The 17594-nt window shown below is 35.2% G+C and overlaps 1 protein-coding gene across 9 annotated transcripts in view; it reads right to left on the bottom strand.

The window, feature by feature from the left end:
• LOC131675571 (general vesicular transport factor p115) overlaps nucleotides 1-17594 on the bottom strand; it is a 553225-nt gene that overhangs the window by 160244 nt on the left and 375387 nt on the right. The gene's annotated exons all lie outside the window — the stretch shown is intronic.

Here is a 17594-nt window from a genome sequence, read left to right as displayed (position 1 = left end):
TGAAACGTCACGTAACAATGTTGTTAGTTTCATTGAAAATTTTTGAACGAATTCATTTCTTGTTAAAATAAATTTCTAAAAATGGTAAACTATTTCATAAATGAAATTTTTGATATTGTAGCGGTCCAGTCTGGTTTTTTCTTTCCTGGGCGACTGCAATCTAGCAAATAACTAAAATTTCGATTGATATGATATCAATCTAGCAGTGTCTCCTCATCTATATGTAAATGTGAGAGAACGTGTTCTTAGAATATTGACCCTACAAGGAGCGTGGTCACTATATTTCGAATTTTCTCGATGATTTGCACGAAATATTGCAAAAACATTCACTAAGTGCTTTTGTAATGAACAAAAACACTTTTCGTATACTTATAGATATGTAGAAATCGAATATGCAAGTTTTAAGGAAACTCAATAGTGAAAAATTAGCGTAAATTAATTGTGAATGTCCAATGTTAATAATGGGCTTAGAACCGGATAAGATAAGTAAAGTGCATCAATCTATTTTGAAAAATGAGAATTACCATTATATTTGGTATATAAAAAAACTCTTTTTCTCACATTGTTAGACCCCTAGATCCACATGGGGCCATATGAGACGGTATAAGAGATTAAACAGTTTTAAATATCTCCGTCAATTTTCAAGCTAGAAAATTGGTTTTTTCTTTTTTTTTAAGGATTTTTTAATTCCTATAAAACTGTTGAATAGAAAAAATTTGTTACGTGAAATTCAAATTTTAAGAGCGATTTTAATTTCGTAAAAATTACATAGACACACAAAAAAAAGTAGGCTGAATCCGAATCCACTGTCAGAATTGGCCCTATGCCCTTCAGTTACTCGTAATCATGGTAAACTACCCCTAAAATTCGGAAAATTCCTTCTAAACTTGGATTCTTCCGTTTATAATACATTGTCATAGATAAATTGGACCCCCCTGTAATATTTACAACTATAGTTCTGTATTTTTATGAGTTGAGGTTGAATTTTGGGGTGGTAGAGCCACGCAACTACCTAAGTCTGCATAAAACCATCCCTAATACGGAAAAAATTTTGTCGTGGCAGAAAATTGCGGGGATTGACGGAATCGGAGTATACGGTGCCAAGCTTAGAGAATAAAGTTGCACGTACACTCAGGTGTAGAGCATCTTTTATAGGTTTTTGAAATTTGCAACTTCCTAAGTCTGCAGAAAAATACTAAAAAAACATATTATTCGCAAATCTCTGTTTGAGCCCACAAATATCCTCTTGCCTCCACTTCACATAAAACTTGATCTTTTGAAACAATTTGTCAAAGCTCTGAACAAAGATGGTGATTGTTTCGCATACTTGGGAACGAAATTTTTGGGAATGAGCGATGCGAAGTTAAAAGAAGAAATCTTTGACGGACTACAAATTCAAACCTTACTTGCAGATAAGTACGTACTTTGTTACGAGAATGAACGATACCGAGAAGAAAGCATGGATCAGCTTCAAAGTAGTAGCACAAAACTTCCTGGGAAATCAAAAAAGTGATCAGTATCAGATTCTGGTTAATGAACTGCTGAAGAATTACCAGAAACTGGGTTGTTTGATGAATTTGAAATAACATTTCCTGCATTCTCATCTGGACTATTTTCCCGCAAATCTCGGGGACTATAGTGAAAAACAAGGTGAACGATTTCATCAGGATATACAGAAAATTTAACGTAGATACCAAGGAAGATGGGGCATAAACATGATGGCAGATTTATGTTGGATGTTAAAGAGGGATACTGAAACCAAAGGAAAGAAGAAAAAAAAAATCCACTACACAAATCGTTTGAAGTGACGAGGGTTCGATACAAGCGAAGTAAATGACGAATTTCTGAAATAAGTTTACGACTATTTTGATATAGAATCAATTCATGCAGACGCAGAGTAATTTTTTGACTATCAACATTTTTCTTACCGTTACTTTAGAAAGAAAATTCTTTTTCTTTCGAATTGAAATTTATATATTGTGTTCCGGATGAAGGGATAATTTTTTCAGACTCAGGGAGCTGCGAGTTTTGAAAATTTCTAAATCCTGTTCTGCCTCTGAGAGTACGTACAATTTTACTCTTTTAATTCAACATTTGACACTCTGATACCATTACCGCAGTTTTTCGTTTAGACAGGGAATTTCCTAGTTTAGGGGTGGTTTTCTGCAGACTTAGGGGATTGTGAATTTTGAAAACCTATAAAAGATGCTCTGCATCTAAATGTACGTGCAACTTTATTCTTTAAGCTTGGCACCAGATACTCCGATTCCAACAATTCCCGCAATTTCCTGCCGTGACAAGAATTATTCCGTATTAGGGATGGTTTTATCCAGACTTAGGTAGTTGCGTGGCCCTACCACCCCAAAATTCAACCTCAACCCATCAAAATACAGAACTATAGTTGTAAATATTACACGGGAGTCCAATTTATCTATGACAATGTATTATAAACGGAAGAATCCAAGTTTAGAAGGGATTTTCCGAATTTTAGGGATAGTTTATCCTGATTACAAGTAACTGAAGGGTATAGGGCAAATTCTGATGATGAATTCGGATTCAGCATACTAAAAAACATAAGAGTACATAGGTGCAATCTTTGGAACAGCTACTTTTTTTTTGGGTGCCTGTGTTATTTAAAAGAAAAAGAAGTATAATGCCGAAATGGAAAAAATGTATTATGTATATTTTACTGAAAAAATATTTCTATATTTTTTCTAGACCTTAAAAAATGGTGGCATGTACCTAAAAAAATAAAAAAACACTAATAACACGCTTTTCTGCTTTTAACACCCTTTGATCTACTTTCACAATAAAAACAATAGCACAATCGTATTCTATGTGAAAAAAATACATTGGAAACATCTATTTCGACTTTATTACGAGTAAATTTATGTCACAAGAAATCGGCAAATAAACGTTTCCTCATCGATACAACTCTATGAAATGTAATTAGGAAATTGAAGTGAAATGAAATCAATCACATTGATATAATAATTGTCTATTTAAAAGAAATATAAAAACATTTAAAATACTAATTTCAGGTTTATGAATACAAAATTAAAATACTCGAATCTACATGGTATCAAGAAATATCTATTATTTACATCGTTTAAATCAATCTTTATCACTACCATCGTTGATCACAGGAACTATATCTTTATTTCCAAAGATTTTTGTCAACTTCTTACTGGGCTATATAACTCTTGACTGATATCAAGCAAAAGGTAAATAATAAACTACATGTACGCAGCAGCCAATAGTTCTCATTACGTTTACACACTCGCAGTAATACCTCTTAATTCCACTAAATCGTATAGAATTCGGATTGTATTCTACATGTAAATTATACCATTTGCCTGATATATGGCGAGACTGCACTGTAACTCGAATTGTATTATTAGAAAACGTTAAATGATTAATATTCATTTTACTGTTTTCATGAATTCAATCATTTGATGTCAGTTGAGTGAACTTGGTCGTTCACCGATTTTACTTTCCAGATTTGACTTCTTCTGCTAAACTATTACCCATATTACTATGACTTTTTTTTATAAATCAATTACTTTAGTACTTGGAATACTATAAATGAATCTTTTGCTAAATATATTAATAAGGAAGTAAGTTATTCGACAGAATGTTCCGGCATAGGGAATGTAAAATGTTATTATCGAACTGATTGTGCAAAAGTTTGATAAAGATCAGTAAAAAGATCTTTAACGATTTTGGCATCATTCTCATTTGCGTAGAAAGGTCCTAACATGTCTACTATATATCCATCAGTTGTGCAAATTGTAAGTGGTTTGCACAGCGGTACTTTTTTCTGACCTCAGTAAAACTTGCGTTGGTATTCATTATTCGTACTTTTTTCATGCTTACGACATGTGTCATCACACACTAATACCAATTGCTCCTCAATAACATGATGCAATAACTCTACAACTGATGCTGTATAACTTTCAATTAATTATCTTCGTTTCAATGCTTTTATTCCAAAGCGTGATGGTAGCACATCTTTCTTGAATGAATTTATTACGGATTTTTAATAATCTGATACTTGTTGGGGACGTTATAAGCTGAGTATAGGAGCAATCAGGTTATTAGAATTGCCTGAATGCATTCTGAATAAAAATATATATATATAGTTTGCGTCATATTTCGCGAATTAGAATTACGCAAAGATGTCATCATTTCACGTAATACAAAAAGATTTTTCCACGTCAAACTTGTGAACATGATACGACGTTTTTCAGGTAAAGAATAATCTCTAATTTTATCAGTGAGCTCTTTATCAACATCTAATCTGATTCCTTGTAACAATTTAGTGACTTCTGAAACATTCGTGCTGCTATAATTAGATGTTATTACAATGCTATTAAGGGGGTATCCCTCAATAGATCGATGAAAAAAGTCTTTTTTTTTTTGCATAGATCGAAAGTACATCATTTCAAGAATGTGCTGTTAAAATATTGGACCGAAATTCAGAGCGGTTCAGCCGCTATAGCTATTTTCGTATAGAAACTCTGGCGCGCAGAGCAGGTAGGCAGCTGCGCGCTCGAGCGGCAAGGCGCCCCGCTGGGCGGTGCGCTGCAGTTCGCTTCCTACTTATAATATACAATGGATTAGATGTTTCTCGATCTTCATTTGTATAAACTGTACGTTCGTTTACAGGGTCAGGCTAGGTGTAGCATAGTAGGTACAAAGATTTCTGGGGAAAGGTAGGGATTCGTTTGGGAGACCGTTACTACAGTTTGCTCAGTTTTATTTCGGCTTTTGGGTAGTGAGCATCGTGTTTCTAGTTTTCACAATTTGAAAATAAGTACTAGTTATCCTAAGGGCGAAAAAGAAGAAGGCTATCGTGCCGCAAAGAGACGAAGATCTTTCCGTGGTAATCAATTCTCAACTGAAGAAGGCGAGCAAGTAGGCATCAGTGCAAGTGCAAGAAAATTGGCATCGGCGTCTCTTGAAGATGTTCCGGTAAACGCTAGTCATAGATATCGCATAATAGAGTTTATGACGCTGTTTCTTACACTTTCACAAACTCTCTGCTGCCAAAAGTGTAAGGGGCATGTGGAGTTTGAAGAAAAAATGCGGCAAACAGGCTTTGGATGGAAATTAGTACTCACGTGCAGGTGTGGCACAACGGCTATTGATACAAGCCCGTATATAAATAACGGTTACGAAGTGAATCGACGAATAGTCTTTGTTATGAGACTGCTAGGCATAGGTATGAAGGGGATAAATTTATTTGCTGGGTTGATGGAGTTTGGAATCGGTCTGAGTAAAGGCGGCTACGATCGCATTCTCGAACATATACATGATGCTTCCAGAATTTGTTTTCTCCTGAGCTGCAAAAATGCTATTGATGAAGCGAAAAAAAAACAACGAAGAAAATTCACGGCCTTTGTTACAATTAAAAGTTTCGGGTGATGGTTCGTGGAAAAAGCGAGGCTTTACGTCGAAAATCGGCGTTACAACTTTGATTGAATATGAAACAGGGAAAGTAGTTGATTTAATCGTCAAAAGTACGGTCTGTCAAGGTTGTTCTACGTGCCCGTATAAAGAAGATACTCAAGTATACGAAATATGGCTCCAGGACCACGCCGATGAGTGCACTGCGAACCACGATGGATCTTCGGGAAAGATGGAAGTGGATGCTGTTATAGAGATGTTTGGAAGATCTTTAGAAGTATACGGCGTGTACTATACTGTATATATCGGCGACGGTGATTCGAAAACCTTTCTAGCTATCTTGAAGGAAAATCCGTATGGGGACGACTTTTTAGTTGAAAAACGTGAGTGTATTGGCCACGTGCAAAAACGCATGGGTACAAGATTACGAAATGTGCAAAAAACCCAAAAGTTAGGCGGAAAAGGCAAATTAACGGGTAGTCTTATAAACAAATTGTCTCAGTACTACGGTTTGGCGATCAGGAGAAATGTTAACTCTGTTGAAGATATGAAGAATGCTATTATGGCGACTTATTATCATCTATGCTCGACTGACGAAAATCCGATGCACGAACATTGCCCCGACGGTGTAGATAGCTGGTGTGACTGGCAACCAGCACAGATTGTTGGAGCAAATGTTTATGAGCATCCAGCTCCACTACACTCAGATGTACAAAAACATTTACTCCCGATTTATCAAGATTTATCGAAAGATGATTTATTGAAAAGATGCTTAGGTGGCTACACGCAAAATGCAAACGAAAGTTTCAACTCAGTCATTTGGCGATTAGCTCTGAAGCATTTACACTGTGGGCCAAAAACTGTTGAAATTGCCGCTCATACAGCTGCTGTACTCTTCAATGACGGATTCTATGGTGTACTAAGAATTATGAAATCGCTGCAGTTCAAGATCGGGCTATCCGCAGCCAACTACGCGAAGAGCGCTGACGATGAGCGCGTGAAGCGTCAAGAAATCCGCAGCCAAGAATCCACAAAAGCAGCTAGGACTGCTAAAAAACTAAAAGCTGCGAAGTCAAATCAACAGTATGATGAAGAAGAAGGTATCCTTTATAGTGCTGGTATTACTGATTGAGTGAAAACCAATTTTATTCGATGTGAGTATGAAAAAAAATGCCGTTTTCGCCTGCCGCAAACTTTAAACGCGTTTATCTCCGAATCATTTTTTTTCGATTTGTCGATTTGGCGGGCGCTCTTACTCAGCGAATTTTCAACTTAAAAAAAAAAAAATACCATTTGAACGGAAATTAAATAATCTCGTCGATGTACCTATAAAATTCTGTCAAATATTGTTTGTTAACCGCTTTTTTGCATGAACAATAAAAAAAAATATATATATTTTTTTTTAAAAGTCCGCCATTTTGTTAAATAATTTTTCCGAGCAATAAATTTAGGTTCATCGACGAGAAATATGTCTAATGAAACTAAAAAAATGTTTTCTGTATGTTTCAGAGTGATTGGAAAGCCAGGATTTGAACCGCCAAAAAGGAAAAAAAAAAAAGTTTATAACTTTGAACGAGTACTGCACATTTGTTTATTACAATATTTCTCTAAAAAAAATTTCAATAAAACACAGTCTAAATTTCATGAAAAAATATTGAATAGTTTTCTTTTAAAAAATTCCCAAAGTTTTCGTCGATTTTCTGCGATCTATTGAGGGATACCCCCTTAATATCATCGTCATAAAAGCGTTTCTTAATCGTATGCGTTTTGCAGAATTTATTACCTAAAGGAAGGAAAAAGTTTTTCTTTGTAAATACTTGAATTCTTGCTTCAAATGATATCTTTATGATATTGGCAGTTTTTTTGCATAAACAATAATATTTATCAGTAGCGCAACACACCTTAGTATAGACATACCAAAAGTCTCTTCTTCTACAGTCTCTTTTTTAGGAAATATTACAGGAGGGTCTCTTAGATCGGTATTTTGAGATGAACTAGCAGAAAAAGAAATAGATATTTGACTAAGAGCTGAGCATGAGACTTTTGATGCAGCTAATTTTTTCTTGCTACTTTTTTTAATGAATAAACCATATAATAAGTGTGACATGTGCAATCTTCAATTTTAGCACCTAAGTTAAAAAATTTCTTTGAATCATCATTAATCATCGCTTATGATCTAACACATCTCTTTTATTCAGTAGCTTTTCATTCATTCTTATTACATAGTTCAAAAACTAACGTTTTTTTTTCGTTTTTTGAAGACATAATAAATCTGAAAGAAATAAATAATAATTTTATAATAGATCCAAAATTTAAATGTAAAATTAGTTGATCTCAAAGTAGAAAAATTCAATGCTGATTGTTTAAATTGTAACAGGCTGCCGATTTGTCGCTAAACCCAAGCAATTATTATTGCCGCAACGGCCAATCGGTGCTCTGCTAACTGCGTGCTTGGAGCACGCTAACTCACCTTATGCCGGTGTGCGCATGCGCCGAGTCCTCGTAGCGATCCAACTTCGATGTTCGTACTAACCGCTAGAGGCGCTGGTGCGCTCGCTTACCAGCGCTGCGTCGGCCGCAGCAGATAACTCGATTGACGAACGACTCTATCAGTCGCTCTCGCGATCTATGATGAGTTCTCGGCGCGTTTAAATCAAAACATAAATATAAACACAGACACCGGTGCAAGGTGAGACGAAATAACAAGGTCGTCTCGTATTGTTCACGAACCACTTTATTAGACTAACTAAATCTTATTATTATTTATTAACTTAAATCTCTCTGTCGTTGCCCCTAATGCGCCCTCTCTCTCTCTCTAACCTAAGCCGATCACGGCTATTTCGCATAGCCCCGCTTGACGGTCCGCGCGAGTCATAACGATTTTCGGCAATCGTTGCAAAATTAACTTTTTATAATCGTTAATTATTTAGTTTGAGTTATGATATTAGTAGATAAAAGAATTTGTTATCGTAAACTCAAAGCAAAAACACCACGAAACAATCAAAATAGTTATAAATTTTGCAAATTAAATATATCAGCGATGGTTATTTTAATCTAAATCTTGTGATAGTATATTTTTTAGAACTTGATTTTTTTGCAATTATGAGTTGTCAGTTTCTGAAATGAAATTGGCAATGAAGTCTTTCGTGTCATAATTTGCAATTAAATATGCGTATTTCACATTATCTAACAACTAACACGATGCAGCAATCTAATGATACCTATTTTCTATTCAGGATTGTAGTATAATTATTGAAATATATTAAAAATATTACTATTCAAATATATTATTATTGTAATATATTACTATTGTAATATATAAAAAATTGTTTTTTTTTTCTTTAAATTGCTATAGTGAATGTTATTTTCTTAAACATTTTTACTGAATAACATTCTGTATTTTGCAGAAGCCATGAACTCAGAAAGTTTGTTTTTCATTGACTACAATAAGATTATCTAGATTCTCTATATTCAATATTAAACTAGATTGTACTATCAGTAAGTAATCTTGCTACGATGAACTTGTAAGAACAATAAATTTTAACAGAGTAATATTTTTACTTATTAGTACAATTTATCACGAAAAGTACTATTGTTATATTACATTATTTCAAGATCTATTTAATTGATCATAGTATCAATGCGTATCAAATATAAAACTTATGAGAGTGAATGTCTATAGATACATGTGTATACGTATTCACAATGCATAACAACTTATTTTTGTCAAATCTCTGATTTGATGGTTAGTCATCTTCCAGTTACATACAACTGTTAGGCTATAAAGTTTATGACATAATGCAAGTCTATTTATAAAAGTAAAACATTACTTTAATATCCATTTTTTTATAAACAGTACTATAATCCAAGATTTTTAAGTATTTTCCTTAAAATCTTAATATGAAATGAAATTATTTAAAGTAAATGATAAATTTCAGTCATGTAGCTTTTATAAAATAATTTGAAAGTTTATATTTTTAAGGAATATAAGTTTCCAAAATCACTAGAACTTTATGAAGAAATTATTTCCAAAGCTTGTATTGGTTAATTTCATTCAATCTCATCGCTTGTTAATAACTGTTATACAAAAGTCGAATGAACAAAATATTACATAAAACTTAAAAATTTCAGAAAGTACTAGTAGTGTCAGAGGAAGTAGAAAAATAGTCCCAAGTCACAAGTGCAAAATATTTGAACAAATCTGTTCAACTTTTTACTTTATATTATCAAAAATACATAAGGTGTGTAAAGAAAAGGAATGGGAAAAGGTGTGTACAATAAACAAATGATTATTTCTAACTATATAACATAATTGCGGCTTTAATTAAATTATAAAAGATAAATAAGTAGCACTTATCTAATGCTGATCCAAGAGATGCACGCCGGCCTATTTATACATAGTTATAGAGGAGTACAAATCTTACCCCACTACTTTAGTTAGAAGTGTCTTTGTTTTCGCACATCGAAAATTCTAGAGCGTTTTTTTGCCTATGAACTCTCGCAATTTTCCATGTACTTTGCTTTACTATTTACTTCTGGTTTTTATAAATCGATAGAATTTTATCACTTTTGATACAGCCAATTATTTATTAAACTGAGTAGTTGTTGACTTATAATTATTTTATAGATATCTACTCATTTTCAATGACTTATACGTATGCGAATAATGCAGTGAATATTATCAATCAAAATTGATTAAAGTTAATCTTAGCTGTTTTTCAAGTTATTTGTATTATTTACAGTTGTTCATGATAACTTCATGAATTTATTTAATTACATTTCTTAAAGTTCATGGCTTTTTAGTTCATATAATACGTATATCGACTTAATAACTAGTTTTGTTGATAACTGTAGTATTAAGCTGTTATCAACGTTCAAATTTAATTTAGGCATGAGCGTAAATTAGCATTAAGTACATTATTCGTTTGGTAGATTAAAATTTGTTTCTATATATGTAAGGTATGATTTCTCCTTAGTATGTATATTAATTTGGAAGTGACGGAATCTTGAGTGATCTTTCATCTATTGTGTTTATTTAATTTGACGTTTTGCGCGTGATGTCATAGCGAGATTTGCTGTTTTTTAAGTGCGAAACATCCGATAGGTGATTGCCTTTACTCTAATACAAAGCGTCCAATACAATAATAAATTTTTTCCAGTTCGGCATTATTATTAGTTTTTTTTAAAGAAATTTTTTAAAATTAAGCTCGATCTTAAAATTTGAATTTCGTGCCAAATATTTTTTTGGTTCAACAATCTTGTAGAAATTAAAAAATCTTACAAAATAAAAAAAAGAATTTTCTAGTTCAAAAATTGACGAAGATATCATCTAAAAACCTTTTGACCCCTTATACCGTCTCATAGGCCCCATGTGGGTCTATTTGTTGTTTTCTAAAATCGTTGGGGGCTCTTTAGACCATCTTATCCGGCTAGGCCCTTTGTTAAGATTAATTAATTAGGATATTTAGATTTGCGTATTTGTAAAAGACAGTTAACTGAACCATAGCTAAATTTGTTCTATAGATAGCCAACTACCAATAAAAGTTATAAATAAATAAATAATTAGTAATTTTTTGTAACAAATTAAAATATTTTGAGAGATAGAGTTCCACCTGTAAATTCAGGGAAAATTGTCAGTAGCGCACGCAAAATGTTAAAGAATTTTATATTAACCCTTAGCTGCCACACTGGGGTCGTTCGTGACTGGGCCTTATACTTTTCAAATTTCCCCCCTCCTAATGTTAGAAAATCGGGTAGATAGTGCCATCTAGTTATAGTTGGAGGGAGAGTTGCTCTTTCCCTTAGTATAGTTTCTGGTGAGTCAAGTGCGTCAGTCTGTCTGTGACATTCAAGTGAATCGGAGTGGGGTCGTCAAAGACCTCAGAGTGGCAGTTAAAGTTTTATCTGATTTTTTTTTTTCGAATTTTTGTTTATGTTGTGTCTGTGCTTCAAATCGTCAAAGAAGGTGAGTACACTATATTTTGAAACTGTAAATTTTTTTATTTATAAACTAATAGTATTTTCAATCGTATAAGATGGCTTACAATCTTCGACGTCGCACGATTCGGCAAGAGCTCGTCGAAGAGATGCAGCAAGATCTTTCCGAGGACGAAGAGACTCAAGAGAGCGAAGGAACTGAGAGTGAGAGAGTTTCTGAGAATGGATCTAACTATCCTGACGCTACGGATGCCTCAAAAATGGATGTGAACATGGAAGACGCCAGTTTGCAGCAGCGACTTTTGGAGTCACGTGCCCGAGGACGGCCATGCTCTGTTTTGAAGGGAAAAGATGGCTTCAAATGGACGAAGAATGCTCCTCAGCGTCGATCAAGTTAGTACTATAGATACTATATACAGTGCGTACTATAGATATGCATAGTATGGACGGAGAGAAGGACGACACAGGTAGCGGGGGTATACAAGCGCCTGAAAGAAAGAGCGAGCGAGAGATAATAAAAGAGAAAGCGGGCTAGTGAGAGCAGAGGGCGAAAGGGATCACGAAAGGGGCGAAAGAAAGTAAGAGTGAGAAAGAGGGGAACTGGAGCGCAGTTTGAAAATTTAATTTTTTTTTGCAGATCGAGTAAATGATGTGTCAACTGCGTATGTGCCTGGACCAACTGGAGCCGCTAAATATCTAGACACAATTGAAAAGTTTTGGGAAATACTTTTCAACGTATCATCAATCTCATTGTTGAACATACAAATAATAAGATAGAAGAAGTTTGCCTACCGTTGATTGCCGAGGATAAAGTTGAAAGCTATCAGCATACGACTGATAGTGACGAGATTAGAGCTTATATTGGTGTTTTATATTACCAAGGACTATGGAAATCGGCAGATGTTGATAATAATAGACTTTGGGATAAGAAAAACGGAATTACGCTCTACAGATGTGTTTTCTCGAGACAGAGATTTACATTTCTAGCATCTTGCTTGCGCTTTGACGACAAGAACTTGAGAGATGAGAACGATAGATTTTCAGCAATTCGTCAAATCTGGGATATTTTCATGAATAACTGTCGCCAGTATTATACACCTAGTAAGAAGTGCACTGTTGACGAACAATTATTGAGTTATAGAGGCAGATGTATTTTTAGGATGAAAGAAAAACCAGATAAATACGGATTGAAAATCGTCACGCTAAACGATGCTGAGACCTCACACTTGGTAAATATGCTTTCATAATTCGTCTTCGTTTTGTGACTTAAATTTAGTAATTTTTATCAATTTAATTTATTTCAGATTTATGGAGTACCGTATTTAGGCAAGGGATCTGCTATCGTTCGAGATGAGAAGATCCACGAGTATTTTTTCCGTATAGTGACTACTCCTATTCATGGTTCAGATCGTACAGTTACATGTGATAATTGGTTTATGTCTGCAACTAAAGGAGGAGTATTCTGCGATCGAGTGCCTTGAAAAACTTCCACTGCACCTGATCAGACCGTATCTGGTGAAGAAATACAATGAGACGGCCACTTTGCGTCGTGCCATAAAAATCGGCATTGCTGGGATTCTGGGCCTCGATGTTCACAAAGAAAAAGAATACGAACGGGTTAAATTTCCAAAAAGGCTGAGGTGTACTGAATGCTCGCGAAAAAGCGACAAGAAAACAAATGAAGGTTGCGCAAGTTGTGAGCGACCGATTTGTGATGATCACCGTTTAATGTTCTGTAGAAACTGTGCTGGAATGTAATAAATAATTTTTTTTTCGGCTGAGTTATGATAAAGCATGTTTTTCGATTAACTTGACTATTTTTCTTCATTTCTTGATTTTTTTTATGAATTTTCAGTATTAAATGACGATTTTAATGGAAAAATGCGGTTTTGAAAAATCACTAAAATTCTAACATTCATTCTTCAAAATAAATACCTTTTTTTTCAGTGAGCTTTATCACACTATTTTTTTATCTAAAGCAATATGTTTCGACAAAATGCTGTTGAAATTCGAGCGTCCAATTCGCAAAATTGAAAAAGTTATGAATTTTGGAGTAAAATTAGTCATTTTTCGAATTTTTTTACAAATTATATTTTTTTTAACAAATTAAATTTACCAATTTTTGCATGGCACATATAGTGCCTTAAAAAGGGATAGTCAATGTACAACTGCGAATTTTTCCACGATGTATATCGTGGAATAAACGATTGTGTGGCTGGGGTCAAAAACGCCCCAGTGTGGCAGCTATGATTGGGGCCAGAAGTGTGGCAGCTAAGGGTTAATAATTAAAAATCTTGCAAAAAAAAATATATGAAACCATAATTTTATTGTCAATTTTGCTATATTAACTGAATAAATTTTATTTGTAAATAACTATTCATAGTGATTTTACTTAGATTTTGTATTTATGCCATAATTTTCGGCATTGTCATATAGATGTTTCAAAATAATATGAAATATCTGACATGGTTGTTTTGAACGAATAAGTGAATAAAGTTTACACAAAAATAAAAAATAGCTTTAAATGGGCATTTTAGCATGAAATGTATGCAAATTTTGAGTATAATGCTCGCGTGATCAGAGGCATGAGATCTACTCCTGCCTTTCCACACGTAGAATGCCCTGGATAGTAACAAATAAGCTTTTAGATAATCCGAAATTCATTCTTGTTATGTATCGATGTGAATCGTCACGCATTAGAGCAGCTCGCGATTAACCTCACAAATTATTTAAAAGGGAGGGTGAATCGGGAAGCGCGAATGTTCCCATGACGTAATGACGCGCCAAGCAAACGCGTCAAACATACGAAACAAGATTCGGGATCAGGAGTGACTCGAGCGATAATAATTCTGACACTGGTTTTAACATAAAATCGGAATACATAAAGAAAAAAAAACAAATAGAATACATGCGGCGATCCCCGCCATTAATCACTACGCAACGATAACAGATACACGCGCACACAAGACACCAGATCTGCCACCTATCTCAATTATATCAAAACAAAAACAAAATCAAACCTGGGGCGACAATATCACTCGTAGCCGCTGCATAGCTGGCCGATTCGCTACGCAGCTACGAGTCGATTCGCTGGCGCCGACGGATACAGAGGGTAAGAAAGGAAAAAAGAGCTCACAGTGCCGATCTCGCTGGATGACCTCCGTTCTCCTGGACTCTTTCCCCTCCTCTGTGTGCATGCGTAGTTATGTGTGCGTATGTGTGTATATATCTCCGGTTGGTGTGGCTGCTGTTGTTGTCGATGTTGATGTAGATGTTGCTACTGTTGATGCTGGTGATGCTGGTGTTACTGACTGCCTCCTCCTTTTCTTCTTGCTTTCTCCGGTTTCGAACTCGCTTCAAAGAGATTATCGGCAATGGTCGCTCACGCGCGTGCTCGTGCCCGCGACATTTCACCGAAAACACACGCGTACCGGTGCGGAAACTGTAGATAATCCCGTCTCGGTGCGACTCAGCCGACGTCATTTTAGCACACTCTTTCACCTCGCACCGAGCGCGTATCCAAGAACTGTAATCTATCGATGAGGGTGAGAGAAACTCACAGGAACAAACTTGGAAAAGCATGCGCGTGACGGCCGGTACAAAATCGTAGTACGTACGACCGAAAATCGGCGCGGGAATGCGCGCGCGACTCTCTCTCTCTCTCTTCTTTCTTCTATCTTTCTCTCTCTTACTTCTTTCTTCTGTCTCTCTATCTCTCTCTCTCTTACTTCTTTCTTCTGTCTCTCTCTCTCTCTTTCTTCTCTCTCTCTCTCTCTTTCTTCTCTCTCTCTCTCTCTTTCTCTCTCTCTGTCGTCTTCTGTTCGGTATGCTCCTTCCTGCTCGCCGTCGCCGCCGTCACACCTCAAACACACATAAGGCAAGTAATGAGAGTGTGCTCAATCTGCGCACAATCTCAACTTGGCGTGGCGCGAGGACATTGGCGAGAACTCGACGAAGAGCAACAGCCGGGCCGTGATTCTCCGTTACAATTATTTAAAGGAGTATACGCACTCTTTCTTTTCTTTATCTTGGGCGTGATATCCTCAGTGCTAAAAGCGATCTAAGACTATGTCCTTCACTAATCCTTGTCAGTACTTTGGTAGTATTATGCTGACTGATCCCAGCATTAATGCTAAAAAAACTTAAAATTTTGCCAGGTATTTCGGTAGCTAGCGCTCAAACCGCGAGGTTTCAGTGTTGGCAATCGTCAGCCTCTTTAGCTACTTGTAAATTCGAATTTTCATTTATAACTTTAATTAATTATGGTTAGCCGAGGGTATTTCGCTCGCTGTATAAAAGGAGTAATGATGGTGTTACCATAGATTATAAAAAGTAAATTCTCTAAAAGGGTAGCTGATGATGATAATCGATTGGTTGTTCTATATAATCCATATTTGTTATTGAAATTCCATGCACATATTAATTATGAAGTATACTCGAATGCAAAATATATCTAATATGTATTCAAATATTGTTATAAAAGCGATGACTGTGCATTTCTTAAAATACACGATGCAGATGTAGATTTTGGAAAGAATGATGAAGATAGGCTTGGAAAAGAGGATAAAGATATGAAGGAATATGATTATGATGAAATTAGACAATATATAAACACGAGATATACAGGGCGTAACAAAAGTACCGAAACGGTCCTGTATTTTTTCAGGTAAGGTATTTTTGAAAAAGGTTAGGGTCAGGTCTTTTGTAACTTTTTACAAGATATTAAATAATACATATAATACACATATAATACAAGACATGAAACATCCGGAAATATCGCAGGATTAGTAAAGGTCATAAATGATAAATTTTTTACAAGCTGTATTTCCAACGATACTGATACCATGAGGATGTGACCTTTATAATCTACAAATTACCATAGCGTGAAATTTTTATTGTCGATATCAAAAATAGATGTTTTCGTTTAAAAAAAATTTGTCATACATACAACATTACCTTTGAATATTACCGAATGTAAAACATGAAACATTATACAAAATTTCATGAATGGTAAATTAATGAAGGAACTGCAAGTGATATTCTAGGATGAAATATCAATGATTTCTAGATACACATTCAAAGCAGTACATTGTCTACTTTAAGATATGAAAGAAAAATAAAAACCGTTCGGTGGTAAAACAATAATTGTTTCGGAGGATTTTCGGCAAATATTTCCAGTTGTTTGTCACATTATACGAGGTGTGTTCAAAAAATAACGAGAATTTTCGTTTTATGAAAAAAATATTTATTTATTCATCTACATTAATGTTGTCGCCTTCAAAGTAGTCCCCTTCGGATACAATACACTTATGCCAACGATTTTTCCAATCCTCGAAACACTTTTGAAACTCGATCTTTGTAATAGCTTTTAGCTCTTTCAGCGATTCGCTTTTAATGTCATCTATGCTTGTAAAACGACGGCCTTTTAATGTTCTCTTTATTTTTGGAAATAGAAAAAAGTCACATGGAGCCATATCTGGCGAATATGGAGGCTGAGGCATCGTTACAGTTTCATTTTTGGCCAAAAATTCACGAACAAGCAATGAAGTGTGAGCAGGCGCATTATCGTGGTGCAAAAGCCATGAATTGTTTTGCCACAAATCCAGGCGTTTTTTTCGGATTGCTTCACGCAAACGACGTTGAACTTGTAGGTAGTACTGCTTATTGATTGTTTGACCGTGTGGCAAGAATTCATAATGCACTATGCCATTAAAATCGAAGAACACAGTGAGCATAACCTTCACATTCGACCGCAGTTGTCGAGCCTTTTTCGGTCTTGGCGATCCAGAATGCCTCCACTGGGACGATTGAGCCTTAGTTTCGACATCATCTCCGTAAACCCATGTTTCGTCACCTGTTATAACACGTTTTAGTAGTTCTGCATCGTTTTTGACTTCATTTAGCGACTCCTGAGCAACTTGCATTCGCCGCTGTTTTTGTTCGAAATTCAACAATTTTGGAACGAATTTTGCTGCCACACGTTTCATACCCAAAACATTCGAAAAAATTTGATGGCATAAACCAACTGATATGCCAACATCATCAGCGACTTCTCTGATTGTGATTCGGCGATCGTTCATAACCATTTCTTTCACTTTTTTCACGTTTTCATCGGTTGTTGATGTGCTTGGGCGTCCGGGTCGTTCGTCATCTTCAACGTTTTCGTGGCCATCTTGGAAACGCTTATACCACTCATAAATCCTTGCTTTACTCATAGCAGACTCACTATATGCCTTTGTTAACATTTG

Source organism: Phymastichus coffea, unplaced genomic scaffold, assembly GCF_024137745.1.
Source record: "Phymastichus coffea isolate CEN01 unplaced genomic scaffold, Cenicafe_Pcof_1.1 PCOF00026, whole genome shotgun sequence".
NCBI classification, from domain to species: domain Eukaryota; kingdom Metazoa; phylum Arthropoda; class Insecta; order Hymenoptera; family Eulophidae; genus Phymastichus; species Phymastichus coffea.
The sequence above is the reverse complement of the archived record's forward strand: the minus strand, read 5'-3'. Positions and strand labels throughout refer to the sequence as shown.